Genomic DNA, 26,716 nt, shown 5'->3' with positions numbered 1-26,716 from the left:
GACACACCCCAATAACCTAACTTTCTTACATCAGACCCCTCCTTCTAAAGGTTCTAGTACCTTCCTACGTGCCCATAGGCTGTTGACCAAGCCTACAACATTCAGACATAGAAGAACACTTAAAATCCAAAGTCTGCTTCTGCGTCCTTTCTGAGATTACCTCCTTAGTGCACTGCTTGTCCTCAGAGTTTTGCTTAGGATTTTCTTTTGGGGGAAACTCAGAGTATGACATAACCCTAAGCCAGCAGTATCATGTTAAAGAAAGAACAGACACTCAGAAGGAAGAGGGTACAGTGCTTAGAAGATGGAGGGGCTTTATGTGACAACAGTCACCACTTGTCAAGCCAGCGTTGGTATCACATGCTTTATTGCATTTGGTTTCTTGTTTTTGGGATTTAGAAAGTAGAAAGGAGCCAGTAGGAGGGGGAAGTGGGGGAGGGGACAGCAGTGGGAGGGTGAATGTGAGCAGAGCACAATGACTTCAAGCACACATATGTGTATATAGGAAGGTCATAATGAAGCCCACCATTTTATAGAGTAATGTTAAGTAGCAATAAGAAAATGAGTGAATTGATGGGGGCCCTTCACTGCTTTGGTTGTGAGGTTGTGTTGGTTTGAATGAGATTGCCTCACCAATAGACTCATATTAGTCCCTAATTGATGAGCTGTCAGGGAAGGATTGGGAGGTGTGGCCTTGATGGAGGAGGTGTGGCCTTGGAGGAGGAGGTGTGGCCTTGATGGAGGAGGTGTGGCCTTGGTGGAGGAGGTGTGGCCTTGATGGAGGAGGTGTGGCCTTGATGGAGGAGGTGTGTCACTGGGAGTGGGCTTTGAGGCCCCGTGTCTGTCTGTCTGTCTGTCTGTCGTCTGTCTGTTGCCTGCGGATCAGGATGTAAAGCTCTTAGTTAGTGCTCCGACCTCATGCCTGTTTGCCTCTCACTATGATGATAATGGATTAATCCTCTAAAACGTAAACAAGCATCCAATTAAATGCTTTTTTAAAAATAAGAGTTATCAGCTCCGAAAAAAAAAAAAGAAAAAAAAATAAGAGTTATGTGGTCATGGTGTCTCTTCACAACAATAAAAGAATGACTAAAATGGATACAAATAGCCAAGAAATAGAGTCAGTGTGAAGTAGGTTGACTCTTCAGCTAGACCATAGAGTCAGACAATCACACTGTTCGACATCTTATAAGGTAATATCTCTCAAGAGTGTCGTCATTCATATACATGTATATATATATGCACACATGCACATATATATACATATTTACATGAATACATATGTGCACACATACAATCATATTGACTGTAGCTTCCATTTTTAATTGATTTATATTTTTTACTAATAATTTTAAAAAGCAACATTGCTATTTAGAATGGCAACCCTTAGTAGAAAATAAATTCAAGATTCCTGGCTATAAACGGATGACACTCATGCAAAGAAGTCTGAGACGGTAGAAATTCAGATATTTTATTGGCAATATAGCAATTACCCCCTCTTCTTCAGAACTGAATATGAAAAAGATGAGACAACTTACCAGGGATTTTCTTTTCTTTTTTTTTTTTTTTTTTGGTTCTTTTTTTCGGAGCTGGGGACCGAACCCAGGGCCTTGTGCTTCCTAGGTAAGCGCTCTACCACTGAGCTAAATCCCCAGCCCCGAGATTTTCTACTCAAATCAATTTTCAATGTGTTTTCTTTTTGGCTTTGATAGCGGTGTGGTATATTGGTTTGCAGGTTTTGAGTAAGCACCATCTGCCCCCATATATTGCTATGAAGGTTAGCACCCAGTTCCCTCCCTGCCACTACCCCGTGGAGCCAAATAATGACGTCTTACTAAACAATGGTGGTGCTTTGTGGTTGGTCAGTGAGATTGTTTTCAAAAGATGGGCTGGGGATATTTGTCTGAGAATGCAACAGCATCAGTTAGCCATTTTCTTACTGTGTCTCCAGAGTGTTTCCTTTTACTGTTTAACCTCTGCTGACTCTGGCCCTTCTTGTGATTTTGCAGATGGTTGTAATGTTTGGTAGCATCTGGAGCTGTGGCATCCGTTAGATGTCATGCTTTGTGGATGGCTTCTTGTTTTAGAGACTAGACATTTGGTATTGTGTGGTCTTTGACTATCAGGTTTCCTGGGATTTGAGTTTATTGCCGAAGAAATTGAAACATTAACAACTCATGCTGTGGGGCTGGAGAGATGGCTAGTGTTTAAGAGACATATTGCTCTTCCCAAGAACCTGGATTCAGTTCCCAGCGTCCACACCAGGCAGTTCTCAACCACCTGGAACTGCAGCTTCAGGGGATCCTTTGCCCTCTGTGGCTTCTTCAGGTGGCCACATGCATCCGCACATATCTACATAGAGAAACACAGAAATATATCATTAAAAATAAAAAATAAATCTTTCTGGGCTGGGATGTGGTGGCACACACCTTTAATCCTAGCACTCGGAGGCAGAGGCAGGTGGATCTATGAGTTTGAGGCCAGCCTGGTCTACATAGTGAGTTCCAGGACAGTGAGTACAGAGAGAAACACTGTTTCAAAACAAAACAAAACAAAACAAAAGACAAACTGAAAACTTCCTTTAAAAAGCTCTATTGTAAGAATCAACATTTTTTTATTACTGTTTCTATTCTTTGCTTTTTTTTTTGAATTTTTGGCATCACAGGCTCTATGTAGGATTTGTTTTTTATCCTAAATTCTCCACTTTCCAGTGGAAATATAAAGACTATAAGATATAAGGGTATTACCATGCCATTAATAGAGAAGGGGGTGTTTTAACAAAAATAGTGTTCTTTTGGCTCATTTTGATTTAATGCTGAATGGAATATATCATTGGCCCAAAACAATAAATGAGGGGGAAAGAGAAAGCAAACACAGATCTAGTGGTTTGGGTGTGACAGAGCAACATTGTAGCTTTCTGTGAATAGTTGATGCCCGGCTGTAGTAATTTACTTATTAGTTTGTTTACTTACGCATGCCTTTTAGATAGGCTCTCGCTGTGAACTCTGTAGTCTAAACTGTCCTTGAACTTTGAGTCCTCCTGACCTTCCAGTCCTGGTATGACAGCCAGCAGCACCACATCTAGCTAAAAACTCTCTCTCTCTCTCTCTCTCTCTCTCTCTCTCTCTCTCTCTCTCTCTCTCTGTTCTCAATCCAGCGGATACATTGTATCTTTGTTTTTAATCCTGAGGGTCTGGGAGTTGCGTCTTATATTCAGCTGTGCAGGTGTATCCATCAGGGATCTGATTTGTCTGACCAACCACTTTCTTCATGTGAGGGTCTGGCAGGGGCTGGACTCTGCATCCCCAGAGAGGTTCCCACACACTCCTGGATGCCAGCGGAGGCTGCAGTTCCTTCTGTCAGGGCCTTCACACTGTATTATGTGGCAACACAAGTACATTTAGTGTTTTGACATGGCTTCTAAGATGTGCATGTATAAATTAAATCTGTAGAAGATTCAACAATCTAAGAATACTGGCGATCCCATGCGTTCCAAATAAGGGATCCTTAAGTCGTGTCTTCATTTATAGATGAGGTAATAAGATTCAGAAAGACGAAGAAACACAATGCGCTCTAAGCCTTACAGAGTGGCAATGTAAGCCCTCCTCTGTCTGGTCCTGAAGCTGCTATTCAAAGGTTGCCAGGCCCCTCTCTGAGCCCCTTCCTGGGTTTTCACTTTAGGAAGGGAATTAGGAAGAACTACTGGTCTTGGAGGCTGTCTGGCTTCTCTGCATGAGGGTTTCCAAATGACCTAGAAAAGCAGGTCTGGTTAGGGCAGATAAGTCCAGTCAGAGGCCATCCATCTCAACCAATCCTCCTCACTTCCTTCCTCACATCCTCCCTAACTCTGAGACCATTTCCGTCCCTGACATGGAGCTGTACAGTGAAGCTGTCTGTTCAACCAGGAGAACCGGTCACCTTTACGGTCCTCTGGTGGCCATTGCCTGAGCGTAGACGTTGCCTTTGACAGTGGAGATGTTGAGGCTGCATAGCTACACAGCTATTAAAATTCGCCACGATAGAAAAGAATTTGAAACAGCTAAGACATTGAGAGGGAGAAGCACCAACTGGTATGGCTATTCTCAAAAGATGTCTGTGTGCTTTTTCCCTGGAACGTGTGAGGTCTGTCTTAGGGGGCAAGGAGACTTTGCAAATGTGATTAAATTAAGGAATTTATGATGTCAAGATTAAGGTAGATTATCTGGAAGTTGGAGTCCAAGAGCTAATGAGGGAGAGAAGCCCCTCGATGCTGAGAAGGGCAAAGAGACAAATGCTGTCCCAGGGATGTTAGCATTCTGTCTAAGCTCCACCCCCACAGTTACCTGGGAAACAGCCAGGTATGCCTGACACTATAAAAGGGGCTGCTGGCCCCCTCCTCACTCTCTGGCTCTCTATTGCTTCCTTGCTCTCCTGTTCTCTCTTCCTCCTTACCCTCTTCCCCCTTTGTCCCTTCTCTCTCAATCCCCCCCCTCCACGTGCCCATGTCTGGCCTCTACTCCTCTACCTGCCCCCCTCTGCCTTTCTCTGCCCCTACTGCCCTCTTAACTCCCCATCCCCATGACCTGAATAAACTCTATTCTATTCTATACCATCATGTGATTTATTTATTATTTATATGAGCACACTATAGCTGTCTTCAGACACACCAGAAGAGGGCATCGGATCCCATTACAGATGGTTGTGAGCCACCATGTGGTTGCTGGGACTTGAACTCAGGACTTCTGGAGGAACAGTCAGCTCTCTTAACCACTTAGCCATCGTTCCAGCCCAGTGTGTGTACTCTTCCCCACCCTCACGTTTTTCTTTAAAGTTTATTCAATACAACATAATCTCCAACTTGACTGAGGTAGCTGACCACATCCAGGACCGAAGCCCCCTCTAAGCTGGAAGGAATTCGGTTGCTGAGCCAGCCCCAGCCTCAGCTTTCCTGTCAGCTCCAGGGGGCACAGCAGTCCTTCTGTAGGTGTCTCTGTCTGCCTCCCCTCTTGTGAATCTTGCAGGCCGCTCACCCTCTGGACCTTTGGGCTGAGGCCTGCCAGCCTCGGGACGGTTGTGGGGCAGGCAGGGAGGCAGGCACGATGTCCGGAGGTAGGTGCAGGTAATCCTGGAGATACTGGATGCCCTCATTCGTGAGGTACCAGTAGAAATGTCTCCAGGCAAACTGCTCCTTCACGTAGCCTCGAGACTTGAGAGACTGCGTGGCCTTCGTGACATGAAGTTTGGGCGCGTTCTTGTCTGCCAGCTCGGCGTGTTTGGGCACGTGGACATCTTTTTTGGCAACCATCACTCCTTCCTTAAAAAGGAGTTAGAGATGGCAATCCGGTTCTTCTTAGGCATCAACATCGCGGTAGCTGCAGGGTCCGAGGCAGAGGCTGAAAAGGAAGGGGCGTGCGCGGCACAGCCTTTCTTCTGGGCCATGTGCTCTTAACCGCTGTGCCATCTCTCTATCCCCACTTCCCTTTTTCTTTCTTTCTTTTTTTTTTTTCTATGCAGTTCTGGTTGGGACTCCCATTAAATGTAGACCAGGCTGGCCTCCACTTCTTTTGTTGTGCATGCTCTGCCTCTTGAGTGTGAGGATTAGAGGGAGGGGCCATCCTGCCTTGGTTTACAATATTGTTTTTCAGTAGGAAAAGGAACCTTGACGGATCCACGTCCTTTCAGTGGCACCAAGGCCAGAGGCCCCTGGTGGCTTGTTCCTTACTTTGGGGCATCATAAACACAAATCAGCACAGACCGGCTAATAGACATCCAGTCCTGTTTCTGGCTGGAGAACTAGGTGTAGCTGTAGCCACTGGAGGTTTCCCGTTTCTGGATCAGCTATTATCAACCCGTTTCGGTGCTCCAGGAAATGTCTGAAGGAAGCTGCACTAAAAGCAGGTTTCTCTGCAGTGGTTGTCTACTGCTGGCTGCAACCAAACGACCTTGGCTAGAGAAGGGAGACAAACACTTTGTTTTCAGCTAAACACTTCAGCAACTGCCTTGTTTAAAGACACCAGTGGACTAAGTTCCAGCCAGAAGGATAAGGAATTAATTACCCCTCCCACTGAGGCTGGTGGGAACCCAAAGCAATCATTTCCTGGTAGAAACTCTTACCTCAAAACAAATTCATTCGATGTCTGCCCACTCCTCCCATTCACTGGAAATCTTACAGTACAAAAACTGTTCCAGCCGGGTAAACCAAACGTCCCTGCAGGAGGGCTCCAGTTGTCAGTTTCTGGGAGCCTGGAGGATGCCTGACCCAATAAATCGGATGTGGTCAGAGTACTAGCAGAGGCTTGATCTCCTCTGCACTCGGGGCTGTGTCCTCTGCTCACCCTTTAGGGAAGATGCTTCTTCAATGGCTCAACATTCCAGCTCTTCACTGAGCATTCATGCAATAATCACACCAGAGCTAAATTATAAATGAAGCCTTGCTGCTCCAAGCCTGGAAGATTATCCCAGCGCTTTGCTAATGTCTGTCAAGGTACCGGAGTTTACCATCCAGTCAGTCAGCGAATTGCCAGCAGGAGTACAGGGAGGTTTTGAAAGAAGATTTAGAATACAGTGGAAGTTACTATCCCCCTCCCCCCCCCCCGCAACCCCCAATAGCCACATGCTTCTTCCCTTAGAAAACCTTCAAGGTCAGAAGTTACATAACCAATCTTGGAAGGTTGCCAGTTGATGTAATGATAGGTGGTAGATTACGATTTTATTTTGATAGAAACCCTGTGTGGTTCTAACTTCCTCAATTGAGAAATGTACGCACAATAAGCAGTTGGGATCCCAACAATAAACAGTTGGGATCTAAAAACTGAAGTGCATAACGAGCAGTTAAGCAGAAGATACTTGGTAACCAGCAGTTAAGCAGAAGATACAATGGTAACCAGCAGTTTAGCAGACGATACATTGATATGCATCAATGTATACCTGATACATGATAAGGGTGTACATTGTGTCTATGTGAAAATAGTTGCAAAGCCAACTATTGTGGCAAGGATCTGTAATCCAAATTAATCCCACTGGGTGAGAATAAGACCACTATCACATTTTTGAGCCAAATTTGAAACAAGCTTTAATTAAATATTGGCCAAATGATGGGCACTGGGCAGGCCCATTCTGGGGTTCCCAGAAAATGGTCACGAGCCTTCATCCAATGGGGACAGCTGAACAGCCTGATGTATTTCCTGCCTACATACCTCCCGGCTACATATGACCAAGCATATTTAGTGCAGTTGGGTCAACCAAACTTGTTCAGGGAAGAGGAAACCTGTGACTTGTTATCTTCTATGGACAACTGCCTCCAGTCTCTCTGGAGGCATCTGCCCTTGCGTGAGGGGCTTTCAAGTCAGAGACATTTTGTTTTATGGATCTCTTAGGCACAGTAATTAAAACTTAAAACATGACTTTGGCTCTCACACAATATTCTGGAGGTTGAAGTAGGAGTATTATTTGTAAATCAGAGGCCAGCCAGGATTGTGTAGCAAGACTGTTTCTCAAAACATTAGCAAGAAACAAGCAACCATCAGCTGATATGCAATTAAAAAACATCGCCCCCCCCCCCAAAACACACAATTATCATGGTCTCTGAGCTTGGCAACTTGCTGTAATATGACTCTCAGGGATATTACATGTTGGATCTTGAACATACCCCCCCACCCCCCGCAAAAGTCCACTGGGGGTTATAGGCTATATATCCCCTGTCTACTGTCCAGGTATCACATGTGTGCAGTGCATACGGAGGTCAGAAGACAGTGTTGGGTTCCCTAGAATTAGAGTTAAAGATAGTTGTGAGCTACCGTGTGGATGCTGTGAATTGAACCCAGGTCCCCTGGAAGAGCAGCCAGTGATTTTCACTATCTTTCAAGCCCTCTGAACTTAAGCCTTTCAAACAGTGTTAAGATGGTGGGAGACTTTTGAAGTTGGGCTAAGTGTATTTTGCATTATGATATGGCCACAGGCCCCCGGGAGTCAGGGAATGGAGTGTGGTTTACAAAATGTCCTCCATGGGCTCATGTGTTTGAACGTTTGTTCACCGTTGGTGGTGCTGTTTGGGGACTTCCGGTGGTGCAGCCTTTCACTGCTGCTGGGCTTTGAGTGTTTAAAGCCGGTGGACACTTCCAGGTCACTCTCTGCGTCATGCTTGTGGTTGAGAGTGAGTGCTTGCTGCTCCAGCACCAAGCCTGCTGCTTGCTGTCATGGCTTTCCCTCCACGGTGACCTCTTATCCCTGCAGAACCTATACCAAAACAAACTTGCCCGGAAGCTGTGTTGTGGGAAGATTAAAAAAGCGGTGGAACTGGTTCCCGCGTGTTCTCACTTGGTGTGGAGGCCTCGCACTCCAGCTGTTTCTCTGCCAGCTGCTTTCACACGATGGCCCCTCGGTGGGTAACATCAAAGTTTCAGAAACTTGTAATTTAGCAATTAGATTTATATGTTAAATACTCAATCCACAACACATCCACACAATAAATTCACTGCTAATTAATAAAGATATAAACCGCCCACCTAGACAAAATAAAGTTGACCTAGTCCACCTGGATCTGGATCATCCTGCTCCATCTCGATTTGCCTCACTCCTCCTCCTCCTCCTCCTCTCTCCTTCCTAGACTTTTCCCCCACCTACCCTCCCTTCTCATCCAATGATAGGCTTCACCTTATGCTGGACCCGCCTTGCTGCATGACATCATCCTTCAAAGTTGCTTTTTGGCCATGGTGTTGGAGCACAGCAACAGAGGAAACTGAGACGCATGGCACAGGAGTCCTCATAAAGGAACACAGGTCCTAAGAAACAGTTAAACAGGCCTTTATACTGAACTGGGCTACGAGCAGTAAGTTGGGAAGAAGCCACTGAACCCTGGGAAGGACTAAAAGAGTAACGGTTGTCTGAACAAGGGCTGTACACAGTTCTCTTGGTCTCAATATCTCTTCCTTGGTGATTAAAGTTTTATTTCTTTCCAGAATAGGGTGAGTGACTTTCGAATCAGAATTAAGAAGCAACAAAGTTCCAGATGATTTTCTTGCATCTGTTGTGTTTCAGATGTGTTTAAAAACTTAAGTTGTTGACATGTCAGCATAGAATATTTTCATCATCCACCAGGAGGCTCTCCCAACCACCTGCAGCCCAAAGCGCTCAGGGTGCCAGAGTGCCATGCCTTGGGGTTTCACATTCTGAGCTCAATTCTCCTCCTCCTCCTCTTCTCTTCCTCTTCCTCCTCTTCCTCCTCCTCCTCCTCCTCTTCTTCCTCCTCCTCTTCCTCCTCCTCCTCCTCCTTGTCTTCCTCCTCCTCCTCTTCCTCCTCCTCCTCTTCCTCCTCCTCCTCTTCCTCCTCCTCCTCCTCTTCTTCTTCCTCCTCCTCCTCCTCCTCCTCTTCTTCCTCCTCCTCTTCCTCCTCCTCTTCCTCTTCTTCTTCCTCCTCCTCTTCTTCCTCCTCCTCTTCCTCCTCCTCCTCCTCTTCTTCTTCCTCCTCCTCTTCTTCCTCCTCCTCATTCTCCTCCTCCTCTTCTTCCTCCTCCTCATTCTCTTCCTCCTCCTCTTCCTCCTCCTCCTCCTCTTCTTCCTCCTCCTCCTCCTCTTCTTCCTCCTCCTCCTTCTCTTCCTCCTCTTACTCCTCCTCCTCCTCCTCTTCCTTCTCCTTCTCCTCCTCTTCCTCCTCCTCCTCCTCTTCTTCCTCCTCTTCCTCCTCTTCCTTCTCCTCCTCCTCCTCTTCCTCCTTCTCCTTGAGATTTAGTTTTTATTTTATGTGTAGGAGTGTTTTCTTGCATGGATGTAGGTAGACCATGTGCAGGCCCAGCGGCCAGGGATGGAAGGAGAGGATGTTGAAGCTACAGAGAGTTCTGAGTTGCCATGGGAACTGGACTGGGATCCTTGTAACAGTAGTAAGACGTCTTAACCACAGAGCCATCTCTCCAGACCCAACACTTAAATGTAGTGAGGTCCACTTTCAAACCTTGTGTTATTTTTATACAAATTAAAAATATATAAACTTTAGCCAACCACGGTGGTACATGCTTTTAATCTCCAGCTCTCAGGAGGCAGAGGCGGGCAGATCTCTGTGGGTTTGAGGCCATCCTGGTCTACATAACAAGTCCCAGTGCTCCATAATGAGACCCTATCTCAAAAGTAAATAAGTAAATAACAACAAAAAAGAGAACCCAGAAACTCTAAGCCTTAAAAAAATTAATTTTAGTCACAGGTACTGTATGTTCAGCCCTTTGGGGCAGAGAAAAGAAATATCAAAGGTTAAAAAAACAAAGGTTGAAATGCTTTAAATAATCTTGAAAAAGTTTGAAGGCATATAAAAAAGAATCAACAAACTTAATTTATTTTCAAATAATTGACTGATCTAAAAATATTCCAGAAGATAGAATAAGATCTGGAAGACAAAGACGAGGTCAAAGAGGATGAAAGGAGCTGGGAATCCCAGGGTGCCCCAGACGGGGGCTTTTCAACCCATGAGGGACAGGGAGTTAACTGTAAGTGATGTTTATCGATTGTGATCAGTATTAAAGCAAAGGTAAAATTAAAAAAGCAAAAGGAAGATGAGAATCAGGACGGGACCACACAGAGATGGTCTGAGATTCGTGTCAAGCATTTGAAGGGGGAGCGGTGAGCCGCCATGTGTCAATCAACAGACTTCATGCTCAAAGCTGAGGCCAGACATGCGCCATTGTGAGGGCAGGAAGCTGAAATCACACGGAGGGAACCGTCAGAGAACAGAACAAAGAACCAGTACACAGAGGAACCGCTCCCAGAGGGTGACATTCACCCATTCAAATGGGAAGAAGGTATTACATCTAATCAGAACTTATACTCAGATACCAAATGGGCGTGGCTAATGGGGGGTGGGGTGGGGTAGGGTGGGGTGGTGGTCTGACCCTTGGCCTGCTGCCACGAATACTTCAGAACCTCATTATGCTTCCTCCTTCCAGGGCACTGCTCTCCTGCTAGCGGTTTCCCATGGGCCACATCCAACTCTAGCGTCAGTTGAAATGTTTTGCCTGGGCTTCTTGTGCCTTGCAACCGTGATTGAAAATAACCTTAGGTTTAAAACCATAAATGGGTCATCCCCCTGGGCTCAGTCATTCTCAGATAATCCAATGGAGATTAAATCATGCTATATAATTAAACCATAGTAAAAAAAAAAGGTAGTGCTGTGGAGGGGAAGACAGCTAGTGGCTTGGAATATAAAACCCAGTGTTTTATTAGAAGGCACATGGCATAAATGCATGGGTTGTCCTAGAAGATTTATAGAAACACTGGCATTAAACACTGGAACAGGTGAACTAGAGGTCAGAGGTCAGAGGTCAGAGGTCAGGGTGAGTGTGAATCACTGAGTCCTGGAGTCCTCAGGTCACAGACTGTAATCAGAGGTCAGCCCTCCTGCTGTCACTAATTAACAACCAGGACTCTGGAACAATGGCCGTGTGTCCAGCCATCACCCTGAGAGAGCAGCATGGCTGGGGCCAGGTGAGAAGAATGAAATACTAGATGTGACAGTCATTAGTGTGCTGGAGGTGACCTTGTTATTGGTCTCTAAGTCACGGCTGAAAAAAAGAGGAGAAATGCAAAGTTCTCGTCTCCCTCAGTTTCTTCTTTGTGCAAGAAGACAGGAAGGGAAAATGATCTTAAAAAAGTACTCAGACACGGTATTAGCCCTGTGGGGCCACAGAAGGAGAGCAAATGCATTTATCTGGAGAAATAAAAGCCACTCAGACAGCGAAGAGTGAGATTTGGCAACGCAGGCCTCGTTTGCAAGCTCATTTTCCTTCCTTATCTCCTTTCTGATGGTTAGTGGGCTCAGGGGAGCCAGCCTGCTGCTTGTCAAGCTCCAAATCTTGCACGTTTCTCCCTAGCATCTCTCTGCCTAGGGACCCATGTACCCAGTCCTCCACTGTACAGCCAGCTCTGGGAGGGCTGGGAACTGCAGAAGCATCTAGCTCCTGCATTCCTGTGTAGCTCTGAGCCTGGCTAGGAAGGGCAGTAGACAGGAGAGATACATAGTCTATAACCCCCAGCGGGTGCCAGGAGCCACGGGTAGCACCTACCCAATATATATTATTATGAGTTCTTTATACATAAGTTTTTCTTACATATGCAAAGGCACAATTCGTAAAACAAATATGGTAAGGTATTAGCAGCAGCTAAATAGAACAGTTATAACAATAGAAGGCGGGCCACACCCTCTCTCTCTGCTCACGTGGTGCTCCCATGGGACGTGCGGTATTTGTGTGGTGAGGTAAATGACGTTAGGTATTGTGATGTAACAGAGTGTCGTTGAGCTTCTGGTGTGACATCAAACTTATAAACTGTCTCTCTCTGGAATCTTCCATTTAGTATTTTGGGATCAAATTTGGCCGCGTGTAACTGAAACCACAGAGAGAAAATGAAGGGGGAAGGGTTGAGAGCCTTCTAGCTTTATGAAGATCTTGCCTTTCCATCCCTCCTCTCTCCGCTATACAGGCAGAGCTCTCCACTCACAAGCACTGTCAGAAACGGGTTAGACTCAGTGGTTCTCGACCTATGGGTCACAGGGGTCACATATCAGATCTGCATACCAGCTGTTAACATTCCCATTGATAAAAGTAGTAACATTACAGTTACGGAGTAGCCATTAAAATAATCTTACAGTTGGAGGCCATCACAACAAGAAGAATTGTATTAGGGATTGGGGATTTAGCTCTCAGTGGTAGAGCGCTTGCCTAGGAAGCGCAAGGCCCTGGGTTCGGTCCCCAGCTCCAAAAAAAAAAGAACCAAAAAAAAAAAAAAAAAAGAAGAAGAAGAAGAATTGTATTAGAGAGTCGCAGGAAGGTTGAGAACCACTGAGTTTCTGCTGACTGGCCTCCGAAGTCCTTATTTGTCACATCAGCGAGTTAGAAGATTTGGAATATCAGATATCTAAACTTGGACAGAAGCTGGATGTTTCTAGGACACATATGAAATAAAGATCGAATTCCCATGGGGTTAAAGAATTTGGCAAGTATGAAACATATACTTTCTCTCAGTGGTGATTTTAGTAGTACGGTTATCTAATCCCCACCCCCATTCCATCTAAGAATTTATTATCTTCTGTTCTTGGTGGAGCTTAAGATTCAATTTGGGCTTAAGTGAGCTACTGACCCAAAGCTGAACTGACAAACTTGAGGGCACCTTAGTAACTGTACCCCACAACTGCATTTACCACTTATCTTTGTTGTCTGAGAACACAGAACCAGCAGTCAGGAGCGCTGCCTGCCCCCACCAGCGAGGAAGCCCCACAGGAGCCCAGGGCTGTAGTTAAAGTGCACACTCAGCATCCTGCTGGCCAGAGCTTCCGAGAGCTTCCCAGAGCTTCCTGGAGCTCCGAGAACTCCTAGGTCTCAAGACACTTTTCTCTGCAAACTGATCATTGCTGAGGTCAGATCGTATGCAGGAACTCAGAAACTCTACCAGAAATAGAAGGTGCTCCAAAACCTAGGCAGGGACTTCAAAGCCACAAAACCGAGGATCAGGAGGAGGGTGGTGCCCGCAGAGTCCTTCCCCTAATAAAATACAAAAAGCTCACTCTGAGGTCTGTGTGGCTCTGGCAGTTCAGAATGTGCCACCACTTCCCCCAAGTCCACTGCGACTCTGAAAGTGCCCCACAGGAAGCTGAGGATTTCCAGAGACCAAAACCATTTGCTCAGTAGATCTGCATGGATAACTAAATTCCTCATGCATGCCCAAGCGGCCAGCGTGGGTGGCAGACATCCTGATGATGAAAGATGGCTGTTGGACTCCAAGGGTGGTTGCCTAATTGTTAGTTGGAGCCGAGGTAAAGCAACAGCAGGACACGGTGGGGGCTGAAAACACTGTAGAAGCCTGCCGCTTCCTGTCACTTTATTGTGCCACTGTGGGCTCCTGGGCCACTTCGTTCTTTCTGCTAATTTTCCTCATTTATAAAATGCTAAAAGCGCCCAGTTCCTGGGGTGCCATATAACTACTGTGGTGTTGTCAACTCGGAGGGCTGCTGGGAGATCTTTTAAAGTGATGGTTATAAACGGGAAAAGGCTGGTAACTGTTTAACGACAAGCTCTCTGGAGAGGGAGCTCTGTGTATAATGCTGGCTGATTTTCATGGGTCACGTGCTCCCTCCTCGGCTGATAGCAGGCTACTAATGGGAACACAGCTGTCGCTTACCGTTCTAGTATGAAACTCGGAGGGGAGGAGGTGGTCGAGGTTGGCACTTGAGAGCTGGGGCTGGCACGCTACAGGGGACAGTGCGCAGATGCTAAATGAGAGATAGTTGGGAGGTGGTCATGGTGAGGGGACTAAAATGGATACCAGGTCTGAAGAACCGCTGGGTGGACAGAGACAGGTCCACAGACAACTTGAACTTTGGTTTGCAGACATAATGGAGAACTCAAGAGACAGTTTTGTAGATGCCCCCCAGGGAAGAAATACAGAATTTGGGGCTGAGGAGACAGCTCAAAGGAGTAATTGCCCCAGGAGGGTGAGGACAGGAGCCTGTTCCCCCAGCACCCATGTAAATATCAGACAGAGAGGGTGATCCTCTCAACACTTGAGAATTAGAGACAGAAGACTCTGGAGCAAGCGAACTGGCTACACTAGCCGAATTTTCAAGGTCTGGATCAATATCTAAGGGGAGGGCTACCAAGGAAGACACTGATACCAATCTCTGGCCTCTACCTGCATGAGTACATATATGCATGCACACTTGCACATGCATGTCCACACATACATAAACATGCATGAATACATATGCCTGCACCACACATATTTGCTTGCAAAAAAAAAAAAAAGGAGAAAAAGTTCAACCAACCAGAAGCGGCCAACACATTTATAATTCTATAACTAAGGATTTTTCTAGTAAGATAAAGCAGGTAAAGCGACCGTGTAACTACGGCCAACAAGTATGTCTTTATTTCTGTTTCATTTTTGGCAGAGACTGGCCTTTGTATCACTGGTTTTTGGGGCTCCATTAGTGTAGGGCTGCATGGTGCCCTCCCTACAGCACCCAGTACTCATTATCAAGGTCTCCATGGACAGCGCCATCCTAAGGTTGTGCCTAGGGCTGTGGGACACCATCCCCTTTGCCCTATGGCAGTTCCAGAATGATCAAGGCTCTCAGGGCAGAGGTGGCAAGTCACAGGGTTTGCCAGAGACGCTTTGCAAACAGATCAGCCATGACGAGGAGGGAAAACTAGCACCTGTGGTTAGATTGAACCTGCTCTCGCTTCCTTTTCCTCTTGCTGTTGATTCTTGGCTTGAGGAATATGATTTGGCTCAGATCCCGCTGGCCTTCTGCAAGCATAAAATGTAAGCGTGTTGATTCCTTTGTCACTCCTGTTACTTGCCCGTCACTCACTGGACACTGGGGACAGTAGAGTGTTACGGAAAAGCCGCTTCTCTGCTTCCCTACACACAAGTGTTCTTTGGTTTCAGATGACGTTGTGCACACCAGCCAAGAAAGGTCTGTCCACGAGAGGCTGTTGACTTGTTTATCGCTGGCTCTCCCCACCCCGCCGCCTTTCATTTTATTTTCCTAGTGACTCAAGTGGCTGAGTCTGATCTGAATACTTGGTCCATTCACTAAGTTTACCAAAATAATTTCCAAAAGACTACTACATTTTTCTTTTCTCCTAGAACTGTAGATCCTCAGATCTTTGAAGACGGAGGTGTCAGGGATTCTCTGCATGGTACATTTAGCCCTGAGGAAATTGGACTCACCCCTGACTGAAGGAATTCGGGCAAGCCCATTTGGATCAGCGTTTGCATAAGATTAAACCCCTTTCTGGAGTTTGTGTTTAGAGAGACTATCTCAACCCCATTGCCGGGGACAGGCAATGCCAGGTGAGGAGAAAAACTGGGAGAAATAGTGATTTTATATGTCAGCCATAGGGTACCCAGATATTTGGTCAGCCACTGTTCAGAGCTTTCTCTATTTTTAAAAAAATTAAATTTTATTTATTGTGTGCATGTATGTGTGTCTGTGTGGAAACACATGTGTCCCACAGCATGTGTAGAGGTCTGAAAACCTGTAGCTTTCTCTTCCTATCACCTGGGCTCCAGGGATCAAATCCAAATCCTCAAGATTGGCAGAGGTGCCCGTTCTGAGATCTCTCTGACCACGTTTTTTGAACAGGTTTAACAGCTCAAAAATCCAAGGAAAGCAGATGGTCTTCCCTAATGTAGGTGGTCCGCACCCATTGCATTTAGCCCTGGATAGCGCAAAGGGTTGGCTCTCCCCTAAATAGAAGGGAATTCTTCCCTTTTTCGGCTCCTTTTCAGATGGCCCTTCACTGGCCCAGGGCCTTTGGACTTTGTCTTAGTCAGGGTTTCTATGCTGTGATGAAACACTATGACCAAAACTACCTTGTTTACAGTTCCACATCACAGTCTGACATGTAAGAGTAGACTCAAGGCAGAAATCCCGGAGGGAGGTACTGAAGCAGAGGCCGTGGGGTGCTGTTTACAGGCTTACCCCCAAGCACAGGTACACAGCACCACTCCCTGTGGGATGGGCCCACTCATCCATCACTAATTTAAACATGCACTGGGAGCCTGCTGATTGGACAATTGTCTTTACCAAATAACTGGTGTAAAACTTGCCAGTGCAGGCTTGAACTGGAACATCCGCTGTCTTGGGTGTCAGTCCTGTTGGCTTTCAGGGTGACACTCTGCCATCAGCTGTCCTGGGTCTCCGTCTCGTACTGGCACACTGTCAGTGTCATGGCCACAGAAACCAACCCCTTATAATGCTTCCCCTCTTCCCCCATGTGATGCACTTGCACAGGTGATGTCGTCATGTGGAGGAGCTGAGGAACGTCCAGCTTGTTCACCAAGCTCTTGATAAACTACACAGTTCTGTACTTTATAACATACGTAACCCTTGATGATGGCAATAAATGACCGTGTTAACGGTTCATGTCATTACTGTGCTGTATCTTTATTGTTATTAATTATACTTTTTTAAAAAATTGTTTGACATCCTACACTTGGAGATCTAAAGCAGATAGATTGTACATTGTAGGCTACTCCGGGCTATGTAACAATAGCCTACCTAAAAAAGAAAGAGAGAGAGAAAAAATAAAGAGGAGAAGAGTGGGAAGGAAGGAAGGCTAGGCGCACCGACTTCCCTTGGTCTCCACTTCACTGTAGTTTCCCTCTTTAGATGTGTTTAGCTATTCAGATCCTCTCTGCTGTGTTATAAACACAGCATTCAGGGCAATCACATGCTGACATTTTTGTGCCACCTCAGCTTGTGTTAGTACACTCTGTGACGTTCACACAACGTCAAAATGAACTGACAACAGTTTTCCTTCATTCACTTTTAAGGCAGAGTTTTGTAGTACAGACTGGATTGGCCTGGAATTCACTATGCAGTCTAAACAATCCTCCTGTTCCAGCTTCTCTCTCTCTCCTCTCTCTCTCTCTCTCTCTCTCTCTCTCTCTCTCTCTCTCTCTCTGTCCCTGGAAATCTTGACTTACAAAATACTTCTTTCCGATAGCTTCTAGAACTCCATCCTCTCCTTTTAAGTCCCAAACTTCTTTGATTACCTTGGTCGTTTTCCCTACTGTCAGAAGACAGACAGGAGGGAGAGGGGAGGAAACAACAGAAGTGGTCTAGAATAGCAAGTTTCTCAACTAGATGGGAGCCTGGAGACCATCGAATTATACCTTGTGCCTAAGGTGGACGGCTTCAAGCATTCAGTCCTCTGACTCTGGACTGAACACTCTTAAGGCATTGCTGGGCTCTAAGATCCAGTGACTTCTAACTTGCCTCCTCTTCTTAGCTGATGACCTTGGACTCAGCTGTCCTTGACTTATTTCTAAAATGAAGGTCCATCTCATGAGTTACTAGGATGAGTTCTTGAGAATAGAGCAATAGTCTAGCACCTAGGACATATTCTATGAGAGTTATCATTGTTAACTGCTAACAGTAGTAGTTATTCTGTTTTATCCTGACCTCTATTTGAAGTTTGAATGTCTAGATTCCGTTACTTTATATAATTGATCTTTCCTTTAGACTCTGGGCAGCTGCAGATCTGACAGCCAGCATGTATATGTGTCATAAGGTCTTGAAACTCAAAGTGGAGGAGGAACCAGCAGCTTGCACTGCCTGGGGGAGTTTATCAAAACCATAGGATTCAGGATGCATATAAGCCATGGGCACATTAATGTTTGTCTCAGGATATGACTCAAGCTGACAAAGAGTATAGGGTTAGGGACAAATGCCCTGTGACTCCACTGTAATTTAACACTGATCAAATTCAGCTCTGGCCAACTCTACCAGTCACGTTCATGTCCATAATGTCTGCCTGGATGACTGAAGGAAACAAGATTTATTTTGTGTCACAGTAGGTGATTTCAGCCCTGGCCTGGCAGGGAAAGACATGGCTGAATGGTTCCACCCTTAGTGGTGGGGACAGGAAGCAGAGGCTCCTCCCACCACAACGGCCAAGGAAACATAGATTGTGGACCAGAGCCAGGGCCCACAATCTTCAAAACCAGGACCCTAGTGACCTTCCAGCAGAGAACCCTGACCTCCTAAAGGTTCCATAACTGTGTTACCAACCGGGGACCAAGTGTTTAAAATACATGTGGATGGGAAGATATTGTAGGTTCAAACCATAATAGCCACATAGTAAAAGTCAGAATTATGGAAGGATTCTGAATGGCAGAACTGGGGTTGGAGAGGACCTGGGGCAGCAATCAGAGCTCTTGGACATTCTATGGCACTGGCCTTTGACACCTCAACTTTACCTGCCTTCTATCCAAGTTCTCTCAATATGTGTCAGTATCTTCTGCTCCAGTCAGTCCCTGGCTAGGCTGGAATGAATGCCAGGGAAGATGCTTGGTCAGGAGCTAACTCTCTGTGCTACTAAAAAGACTGTGTTCCAGAAAATGTGAGTTCAGAGTTTTGCTCCCAAACAGCCTTCTCAGGTAACCACTAACATGAACCGTACTACCTGACTACACTGGGTTCTAAGTCAATGCATCTCAAACTTGCCTCATGGAAGACATGGAGAAGGGAGTCTGACTCAGAAGGGAGGGGCATGCTATTTTTAGACAAGAATGGTACATTTACCAGATCGGGTCACTATACAAGTTTGCTAACACATTATTTGTGAGTGCTCAGTGTCGATGCATTTGGAAAGTCTAAGCATAGAGGATCCCCTGGGAATCTGAGTATCCTTAAAAAAAATATGGCCCCCGGAGAACAGAAAGCTGCCGGATCTGAAAAATAAAGCCTGTATTTCCCAGAAGGCCATATCTGGGAATCAATTTAGAATTTGGACTACAGTCATTTGAGGGAAGAGAACTATTTTTAATCTGATCCACTGTTTAGTTTTTGACAAAAAGAATGCATGTTGGTAGAGGCTTAACCACCCTCACTTTAGGAAAAAGAGTCACATTTAAGGAATCGTTGGGAACACAGTAACCGTAGCTTTGAAAGTAGTGGGCCCGGGGGTCGGGGGCGTGTTGGTGGGTGGGTTGGTTGGTAGGTAGATAAATTATTTGATTGGTTGTTTGGTTATTTGGTGGGTGGGTGAATTGTTTGATCGGTTGTTTGGTTATTTGGTGGATGGGTAAGTGGTTTGACTGGTTGGTTGATTGTTTGGTGGGGTGGGTGAGTTGTTATTGGTTGGGTGGGTGGGCGAGTTGATTGGTTGTTTGGTGAGTAGGTGATTTGATTGGTTAGCTGGTTGTTTGGTAGGTGGGTAAATTGTTTGATTGGCTGTTTAGCCGTTTGGTGGGAGGCTGAGCTGTTTGATTGGTTGGGTGGGTGGGTGATTCGGTTGGTTGGTTAGCTGGTTGACGGATGGGTTGCTTGTTTGTTTCCTAGAATGTGTTTAGGTGTGTACAATGCAACCTAAGAAGAACAGTGAACGTTAAAGGGATTCGTGGTAAGAACAGAAGCACGAACAGTTCTGGAGACCGTGTTCTCCAGAGACTGCCTCACGTAGAACTGAGAGCTAGAGACCCTGGAGTCTCCCCAGAGGTCTTTAGTGAGGATGAGCACACAGAAAAGACCACCCAGGTTCTCTCCTGTACTTCTGAGGGGCCAGACTGTGGACATCAAGTGGAAATTATGGAGAAGGGAACTTCTGATCGATATAAACTAACGCCATTAAAAAATAATCTCTGACCCAGAAATTCTCCTGTGGAGAAAATGCTCAAGACAGGGCAATTGCCTTGGTTAAGTTCGGCTTCTGTTGGCGAGATTGCTGCAGTCGGAACACCACCAGAATTATTTATAATGTGTGAGGTGGTATGGGGCACGTCTCAAGAGGCAAGAGGGGGACATTTTACATTTTTTTTTTTGTGGTTTTGTTAGAGAACAATAAAAAGTGGGAGCGGGGTGGGGGAGGGTGTAACCATGGGCTTTTCCACTCTCTCCCCAGTTCTCAGAGGCTATGTATGAATATGCCTAGGCAATAAGCTTTGGCTGTTCCCTGACTAACTCTCAACGTAATATCTTATTTATTCTAACCTGAGTTCAGGCACGTGGATGGTTTCTTCTCAGTTTTATATGTCCGACCTCCTCACAGTCCTGATGGCAAATCTCCCTCCTCTTGAGTATCTCCCAGAGTTCCTCTCTCTCTGCCGGATGTCCCACCTTCTAATCCTGTGTCAGCTTACTGGTCATCAACTTTTTATTGATGGGCAATTTTTCCACACAGTGCACAGGAGATTATCCCTGTAGGAGGGAGAGAAACCATTAAGAAGTGGGAATCGGGAAGGGCAGTCATGGTGGCCTGTCTGTGGCAGAAGGGGCAGATCTGAAAGGACAGACCGCCTCTACGTGCACTCCTTTATCAGTGCATATTTTTGAGTTCTAGGATAAGTTAGATAGAAGGGACAGTACAACGAGCAACGGCGATGCAGTGACGGCTACTCTGGTCAGTACACCCTGCCCCAGAGAGAGTAGATGGACACAGGAATACATAGCTGTAGTTGGCAGGAAACATATTGTGGTAAACAGAGACAAGTGGGTCAAAGACTGCCCAGGTCTACTTTTGATTGGGAAACAGAATAAGTTGAGTGGCTCACCACCACCCATGTCTGTGGTTGGTTAAGAAGTTGAAGCCTTTCGGGCAGAAGCAAAGCTTTACCACTCTCTGGAATTTCAAGGATTAGAGCCAGCCTCATCAAAGGAACCCTACCTACATCCCTACCTACATCTGGTCAATAAAATGTGGCGTTGAACTGGCATTCAGCTCAGTGGCGGGGTGCTTACCTAGCATGTGATGCCTCAAGTTCATCCTCAGTGTGCCTCCTCTCTGACCAACCAACCCACTAACCAACCAACTTATCCACCCATCCACCAAGCAACCAGTTTAAGATCGGTGACATTGGTTTCTGCTGTTACAACCATTGTTGCAATTAAACATCATCCCAAATCTACTTACCGGTGTTCATTCCAAGTGTATATTTGGCGTAAGTCCCTTGGAATTTCGAAGATGTTTTAAACACTACCAATATATGTTTATATCATCAATTATATATAAAACTTTCTAGTCAAGTCATTTCATTCGTTCATGTCTAAAATCCTAGCATTTGGGAGAATGAATGACCATAAATTCAAGGCCATCCTTGGAAACACAGTGAGACCCTATCTCAAAAAGTTCCTATTCTTCCGGGGGTTCTGGGGACTGAAATCTAGGTGCAGTCCCTTTCAGTCCCCTAGGGTGTGTGCACACCTTACTACCTACACACACTCCCTTTAGAGTCTGCCTAGATGTCTTAGTTTAGCCTTCTTGAATACTTGAGCTTTCTTTGCAGACACAAACAAACCAAAAAAAAAAAAAAAAAAAAAAAAAGAAGATGCGCGCGCGCGCACGCGCACACACACACACACACACACACACACACACACACACACACACACACGTGTGCCTGTGTGCGCATGCTACGTGTTGGAGGATGTTTTGGACACTCTGTATTTTTTTTTTTGTTTTTTTTTTTTGTTTGTTTGTTTTTTTCGGATCTGAGGACCGAACCCAGGGCCTTGCGCTTGCTGGGCAAGCGCTCTACCACTGAGCTAAATCCCCAACCCCAATACTGTGTATTCAAATGTTGATTTCTGTACCCAGGGATCTGGTTGCAGTCCAGACTTTGGTATCGCCATTATTATGAATCATCTCCTGACTCAGCATTTTGTAAAACACTGTTCTCCATCGTCTTCTGATTGGTTAGACAAAGAGCTGAACATCCAATAGCTGAGCAGGAGAGGAAAAGGTGGGACTTCTGGGCCCAGAGAGAGGGAGAGGGTGTCAGCTGGGGACCTGGGGAGCTGTCATCAGGACACGGATGAAGGAGGAGGTGGAAGGGACTGGGGTGGCAGGTAACGGGCGGGTGGGACACGTGGCTGGGAAGTAGAACGGGTCAGCACAGTCGGGCTCCAACAGCTCAGAATCTGCCAGCTACAGAGCCTGAAGCTTTTAATAGAAAGGGCAGGCATAGAAAAGCCCATATTGATTTTAGCTTTGGAGTCTCAACCAAAACTGAGAGGACAGCCATTTTGTTCTAACATCCACCTTAGGAAAAAAGTCTTTTAGATAGGAAAAGTGTGATCATCAAAGGGAGTTGTTTCCATGAAAGCCTGAGGTAAATATTTCAGAAATGACACTGCAGATTTGGTACAGATGTGTAGGAACAGGCTCTCATGATTTCTGCCCCTATCAAAGAACACAAGATGGAGGGCTTGCAGAAGTAGGAATAAGGAAATAATAATAAAAATAAAAAGAGCTTGTGGGGCTGGAGAGATGGCTCAGTGGTTAAGAGCACTGACTGCTCTTCCAGAGGTCCTGAGTTCCAATCCCAGCAACCACATGGTGGCTCACAACCATCTGTAATGGGATCCGATGCCCTCTTCTGGTGTGTCTGAAGACAACAACAGTGTACTTATATATAATAAATAAATAAATCTAAAAAAAATCTTGTTAATTTTTAATCCACTGGAGAGAATAGTTTCTGGAACAGAGGATAAGCTATGGGGATAAAAGCAAGGCTAGGTTGCTTGCAGGCCATCAGTGGCCTTCCTGGAGAAGGCAAGGCATGGTCACTTGCAGGGGGTTGGTGGCCTTATTACAGAAGGCACACTTGGGAGTCTTAGCAGAGAGAGAGTGAAGGTCTGCCTATCAGGGACAAGCACAGAGAACACGAAAGACAAATTCATTTGTTGCCAGTTTCCACCAGTCAGACCTGTAAAACATCATTGGTTGGTGTGAGGCAAATGGAGTCTTGCAAGGACACAGTACTCGGCACCAGTAGCTGGCTGTCACATTTGGCAGATTGGAAAATGGCTTCCAAACCCACCCAAAGGGCCAGTGTAAGTGTTTCAAATGAGAAGAGTCTCCCTGTTGTGAGTCGTTTTGAAATTTCATTTGTGTTTCTCCAGGTGCTAAGAGGCTCTCGGTGTGGAGGGGAAGTGAATTGTCTGCCTGCCTGCCTGCCTTCCTGTCCGACCTCCCATTTCATTGATTGGCCTGAGTGCTCAGTGCTATTTCCCCACTGAGGAAACAGTAATTGTGCTCGCCCGTACTCTCTCTCCACTGCTCAGTCAGACGTGGCATACCGTCTCGCTAATTGAAACTGAGCTCCGGGAGACACAGCAATAATCTAATTTATTGGTTTTGCTTTTCCGGTTGCCTTTCTGAGAAGATCCATCACAGGGAGGCAGAATGGAAGCTGTTGATGAGAAGGGAACAGAAGTGGGAATAAGATTCCAGGCCAGGCTGAGGTAACTATGTGAGGGGCATCTCCCTGAACCAATCCCATTGGTGGGGCCTTTAGCTGTTGTTACGTATGCATGTGGTGACTGACGGTCACGTTAAGAGTAGTGATGAAGAAGCTATAACTCTGGAAGGGCTATGGTGGGGGGTGTGGATAGGATTGGAGGATTTTCCTCACTCTTACATAGCCTCCTTTAGCACCTCCCACAGTTTTCTGAGAAGCATTTGGCCCATATAAATATTATTTCCTGCTATGCAGATGCAGATTCAGGTATCTTAGCCCCTCTTCCATCACTGAGAGAAGGCAGGCAGGACCCAAGGAAGACTGCTTGCTGGCTTGTTCTGACTCATGCTTAGTTAGGCTTTTTATATACGTTGAGGAGACAACTGGCCATGGAATGGTGCTGCCCACAGTGGACTGGATCCTCCTACATCAATTAACAATCAAAACAATCCCCCCAGACATTTCCACAGGCCATTCTCATCTGGAAAACCCTTCAATGGAGACTCCCTTCTCAGATGACACTAGGCTTGTGTCAAGTAGATAATTAAAGCTAACTAGGTCAGTGGTCATAGGTAAGACGGAGAGCACCAGGTGGCCTTGTTCTGTAGCTAATATGACACATTTTCAGCTTAAGATAGTGTGACTATGGCAGCTCTTATAAGGTCAACATTTAATTGGGGCTGGCTTACAGGTTCAGAGGTTCGAGTCCATTATCATCATGTGGGAAGCCTGGCAGCGTCCAGGCAGACAGGCATGGTGCTGGAGCAGGAGTGGCAGCAGGAAGAGTGAGAACGTCTGGGCCTGGCTTGAGGTTCTGAAACCTCAAAGTCCACCTCCAGTGACACACTTCCTTCAATAAAGCCACACCCACTCCAACAAGGTCACACCTCCTAATCCTTTCAAATATCACTCCCTATGAGCCTGTGGGGGCCATTTCCATTCTGACTGCGTCTTTACCCACTAAGCCATCTCACCAGTTCAAGTTTGTCTTTTTTTTTTTTTTTCAGGTGGATTAAAAAAAGCATTCCTTTCCCTGACATCTCTAAAGACTAGTGTAAAGCAGTGTAAAGTTAACACCTAAATACCCAAGTGCCTGGAGGCTCTGCTAGAGGCACAGCCATGAAATATCAAGCACTTTCTAGAAACGATCGATGCTCCTCTCCCTACCCACAGAAAGTGTTTGCTTTGTCTAGAAGTCATGATGGCAGCCCTGGAAGGTCCCAACCACCTGCCTGAAACCTAATTATGGGATACCTTAGCAACAAACAGGATCTCCAAGTTACCATAGCAACACATGGGGGTCTTTAGGTTACCTTAGCAATAAACGGGGATCTTGGGTTATCTTAGCAGCAAACAGGGTTTTCAGGTTAACTTAACAACAAAATGGGGTTTTCAGGTTAACAGCAACAAACAGGATCTCCAAGTTACTTTAGCAACAAATGGGGGAGGAGTTGTCTTTAGGTTACCTTAGCAACAAACAGGATCTCCAGGTTACCTTAGCAACAAATGGGTGAAGGGTTGTCTTTAGGTTACCTTAGCAACAAACAGAATCTCCAGGTTACCTTAGCAACAAATGGGTGAAGGGTTGTCTTTAGGTTACCTTAGCAACAAACAGGATCTCCAGGTTACCTTAGCAACAAATGGGTGAAGGGTTGTCTTTAGGTTATCTTAGCAACAAACAGGGTCTTCAAGTTACCCTTCACCTCTGAGTGGACTAAGCAGAATAAATACAGTGAGGGTCTCTCAGCTTGCTTCTTATTTTAAAATTTTATTCATTTATGTGTTTTTCTTTAATTAGAGAGAGAGGGGGGAGTGGGGGAGGAGTTGTCAGGTGGGTAGGGGAGGATCTGGGAGGAGAGGGGAATATGATGAAAATAGATCATATGAAACTATTTTTAATAAAAAACGAGAGAGAGAGAGACAAAGAAATTTACTGAGGCAAATTTAGAGACATGGATATCACCTGGCTGGTGCTCACTGGCCAGTTCACGCTTACTCAGAAGCCAGGTACTGCATGTAGAGGCCTCGTTGGTTTGAATTCCAACATATCTAACTTCAGTGATTCTCTTTTACTCAACACACTGCATGTTTTTCTTATCTTTCTGCTCTCTGTTCTCACGCACCTCACGGTCTCCAGAGCAGCAGTCACATGTTTATGCATACAAGGTTCACGGATATTTGATATTCCAATCATAATAGAGGGTTTTTTTCAAGACAAACAGATTGATATTCCAGTTTTCTTACTGAGTTCTGTTTTTAGTCAAAATGAAATAAGAGATAGGTTTTTGTTTTTGTTAAAATAAATGTAAGATGACAAAATACAGGAAATGGTAGTTAAAAAAAAAAACAAACCACCACCACCACCAAGACACCAGTTACTGAACAACGGTGATGCCATGGGGGCTGTGAGGGGAAGGGTGAGCCCCATGAGTCAGTGTCACTGCCTGAGAGTTCCCAAGCGGTGAGAAAAAGGTAACACACGCAGCACGCAGAGCCCACGGATCTTCCTTCAGAGACCAAGAGTTTAAAGAGACAGAAGCAGGAGTTCCCAGGGCAAAATCAGCCCCAGAGAAGGGGCTGCATCAGGCAGCAGAGTGCCGTGCACGGCTGTCTACACGGAGGGAATAGCAGAACACTGCGGATGGCTCTCCTTGGGTTTCAGCCAACGCCAAAGCATGTTTGCAAAGCACCAGAGGCCAGGAAGAGAGGCTTCCAGATGGATCACAGTGTGCTGTTTGATTACAGCAGAATTAAAATAGAAGTTAATAACAGAACGCTCTGGAAAGTCCCCTAAAACATATGGGAGCTGAACACTCCCTCACAATAAAAGGCTTTTCAAAGAAGCACTTAAATAATTTAAACAACACACAGAATAAAAAAAAACACATTGAATATTGTGTAATACCATTTATACGTTACCTGTAAGAAAATCACAGCACTAAACATATATATTACCAAAAACGAAAGTTCTTAAAGTAAATGTCTCGGCTTCCGTTTGTGCTCAAGGTACATTGAT

General features: G+C 45.6%; 2 long non-coding RNA genes across 2 annotated transcripts; one reads left to right on the top strand and one right to left on the bottom strand.

Moving 5' to 3' along the window:
* Positions 1-1,043: 1,043 nt before the first annotated feature.
* Positions 1,044-22,188, bottom strand: LOC134485579 (uncharacterized). The gene is made up of 3 exons (XR_010063707.1): positions 22,052-22,188; positions 20,453-20,659; positions 1,044-2,352 (listed from the first exon to the last, which is right to left on the bottom strand). It is a non-coding gene; the product is annotated as an uncharacterized LOC134485579 (long non-coding RNA).
* Positions 22,189-22,443: 255 nt separating this feature from the next.
* On the top strand, positions 22,444-25,503 carry LOC134485580 (uncharacterized). The gene is made up of 3 exons (XR_010063710.1): positions 22,444-22,569; positions 23,363-23,704; positions 24,708-25,503. It is a non-coding gene; the product is annotated as an uncharacterized LOC134485580 (long non-coding RNA).
* The last annotated feature ends 1,213 nt before the right edge of the window (positions 25,504-26,716 follow it).

The sequence above is a fragment of the Rattus norvegicus genome, chromosome 2 (assembly GCF_036323735.1).
Source record: "Rattus norvegicus strain BN/NHsdMcwi chromosome 2, GRCr8, whole genome shotgun sequence".
NCBI classification, from domain to species: domain Eukaryota; kingdom Metazoa; phylum Chordata; class Mammalia; order Rodentia; family Muridae; genus Rattus; species Rattus norvegicus.
The sequence above is the reverse complement of the archived record's forward strand: the minus strand, read 5'-3'. Positions and strand labels throughout refer to the sequence as shown.